Here is a 3100-nt window from a genome sequence, read left to right as displayed (position 1 = left end):
GAATCAGAATGAGGGGGGAGCCTTTTGGTTTGTCTCTTTCTATTTCAAGATCTGATGGGGTCAGGTAGATTTGCACAGTAGCTGAGGTGCTGTATTACCTAATTATGGCTCCAAGAACTGAAATTTGGAAGGAAAAAAAAAGGAAGTAATTAGGCCTCTCCCTCCTAAAATGCCTTTAAAATGTGTTACAGGAAATACGTGCTGCAGCGTCCAACAGAAAGAGCTGCAAGAGCTCTGAGATTTCAAAACACCATGGGCTTGGAGCTTAAAGGGGATTAGAGAGCCTTGAGCTATAAACCAGTCTGATCCCCTAAATTAGCCAGATCCCTGCCCAAGCTCAAGAAGACATTGTCCCCAAGAACACCTGTACTGAGGACAATTCTTGGATACAAATCAGTAAGATGCTCTAAATTGAACTTGCCTTAGTAAACCCTTTGTACTCAAAAAGACTAACAAATAGGAGGCAGCCTGAAGCAGAGTGCTTCAGGGCACAGACCCAGGCCAGACTTCCTGGGTTGGAATTCTGTTCCACCAGTGTTAAGGATTAAATTATGTCCACTCTTCCCACCTCCCAAAATTCATAGGTTGAGGTCTTAACCTCCGAATGAGACTATATTTGGATATCGGGTCTTTAAAGTGAGGTCATTAGGGTGGGCGTTGAATGCCATAGGCCAGTTGTTCTTTTAACAGACAGGGAAAATACATGTGAAGATGAAGGCAGAGACTGGAGTGATGCTTCTATAAGCCAAGGAGCACCAGAGATGGCCAGGAAACCAGCAAAGGCTCAGAGAGAGGTCTGGAACAGGTTCCTCCTCACAGCCTCAGAAGGAACAACCCTGCCCTCAAGCTGATTCCCCACTTCTGACCTCCAGGCTGAGAGACAATAAGTTTCTGCTGTGTAACCTGCCCAGGTTGTGGTGCATTATTACGGAAGCCCTGGCAATCTAACACATCCAGTTACCATCCAGCTGTGTGACTGTGGGCACGGCATCAGGCACATATAGGTAACAGTAACACTGTCTTAACACAATGGTTGTTAGGAGAATTGAATGAAGTTATATGCACTAGTGCTTTGAATAGAAGTTGACAAAGAAGAGGTCCATGAGAATTTGTTAAATGAAAAATTAAAAAAATTTAAAAACATCTATACAAGTCATTACAGGAATTCTTAGTGAAATGGTCTGAAATTGTTTTCACCCTTTAGAAAGCCTGGATGCCATTCCTTATTCCAAGCATCACCCACACACTATTCCAATCAGAGCTACGCCATTTTCTCCACTTTTCTTTCAATAGCGCGATCGGGCCGTGCCCAGGACCGTTCGGTTGCTAATCAATTATTAATCCGGGAGTTAATAATTCATGTTAATTGGTGCTATAAGGCACTTTCTCTGGCAAATGTGAGCAAAGGTCATAACTTTTTAACAGCAAAGGTGAAACCTTTTCTAAGTTTCTTTTTCCATGCTCTATCATGGAAATATGAAGATAGGAAAGGCAAAATTTAACCAGAGCTGGGAATGCGAGATAATTCCAAGGGTAAAGGTCTGGCCCTTCCACCGTATGTCACAGGCCAGCACTGGCCACTGGAAGAACAGAAGAGATCCAGAGAACTGAGGACATCAACCCCAGGAGAGCTTTCCCAGCAAGGATACGGCACACTCAGGTTTGTGATTCTTTGACAAGATGACATGCAATAATTATTAGTGTTGACTTGCTCCTGATACAAAAAAAAAAAATTCATTAAAATACAACAAGGCATTTGAGAGACTAGCTCACCAGCGGAATTTTTCATAATGAAGGATAATTCTTCAAAATCACGTTGGGAGGGCATTCATTCCCCTGGGGTGACTACCACAGAATCCCAGTCAAATCCCTGTCAGCACTGACTTCTTTGGGTTTAATTAACATATTTACGGCCCTGTCTTTTCTTTCTAGAAAGAGTATGGAATAATTTCTGATTGCAGACAAGAGAAGGCAAGAAATTAAAGGCATTTTTACCTTGATCCATTTGTATTTAACTGTCCAAATCATGGATTCACCTTTGGGTCTATGAAGCAGCCATGAGCGGCCCAGGTACTTGGGTGTTTTATACTTTTTTTTTTTTTTTAGTCTTGATTATTTGAAAGCTTCATGTCAAGTCTCAGACTGATGAAAGAAAACAACATTTTCCTATTTGGAGAATAAAACTATTCTTAGTAGGTTTTTTTTTTCAGTTGTGATTAAGAGATAGATGTAAAATATGACAAGAATGATGTCTGAGGACTTAGGATAAAATTGAAGTGGAAACCACTGGTTTAAAGCATTTCAGGGCGAGAAGTCAAATCTTCCAGCTCTTGTTTCTCTAAAGAAAATTTGAATAGCATATGCTTTTCATTGGGTTCCCTTTCAGTCATTTACATATTGGGGAAATGTATATTTGGCAACAGGTCCTATTTTTAGGAGTCCTTGAAACTTGCCCTTTGAAAAATGTTTTCATTTCTGGCACATGTGTATGTATGTTAAGCTGAATGAAAACACAAAGCAAAAAAAAAAAAAAGAAAAAAAGAAAAAGAAAAAGAAAAATATGTACCTAAAGGAATGATTTTTCCAGCCCCATGTAGCACAATAAGAAAGCAATCATTCAGCTGTGCCTTAAAAAATGGATCCATGCCTGGATTTTCCAACTATTTCCTTCTAAATGACCACTTCTCTACAGAACAGCACTAATAGAGAGAGACAGGTTGTCATAGTGCCAGAACTAAAGCAGCGAGAAAGGATGGAGGCTCTATTTTAAAGGAGGCACCCAACCAAATAATACCCACTCTGTTTCCCTTGCAGCCTCTGGGTTGACTCAGATGACAGTGCCACCGGACCAGTGTGTGGCTCAGAGCGTGACTTCCGGGCCTGACTTTTGATCCCCTACCAGACTTCTATTATTTGCAGTCAGTAACAAAGATTCATCCTTGTGTCCATCCAGCAGCAAGGAGAGTCTTTGTCACTTAGTGTAATTAATAGCTGCACCTCGCAGGGGAAGAAGGGAGGAAGGAGGCCCTGCACACACACACACAGACTTGGGTGGATTCAGAACGAGCTTCATGGATCTTCACTGCTTTTTGACCAATGT

The 3100-nt window shown here is 41.4% G+C and overlaps 1 long non-coding RNA gene across 1 annotated transcript; it reads left to right on the top strand.

Moving 5' to 3' along the window:
• The first annotated feature begins 1604 nt into the window (after positions 1 to 1604).
• LOC136393317 (uncharacterized) lies at positions 1605 to 2900 on the top strand. Its single transcript, XR_010749077.1, has 3 exons — positions 1605 to 1660; positions 1933 to 2070; positions 2815 to 2900. It is a non-coding gene; the product is annotated as an uncharacterized lncRNA (long non-coding RNA).
• The last annotated feature ends 200 nt before the right edge of the window (positions 2901 to 3100 follow it).

Source organism: Saccopteryx leptura, chromosome 2 (genome assembly GCF_036850995.1).
Source record: "Saccopteryx leptura isolate mSacLep1 chromosome 2, mSacLep1_pri_phased_curated, whole genome shotgun sequence".
NCBI classification, from domain to species: domain Eukaryota; kingdom Metazoa; phylum Chordata; class Mammalia; order Chiroptera; family Emballonuridae; genus Saccopteryx; species Saccopteryx leptura.
Note: the sequence above shows the minus strand (reverse complement) of the source record. Positions and strands in the feature narration are given on the sequence as shown.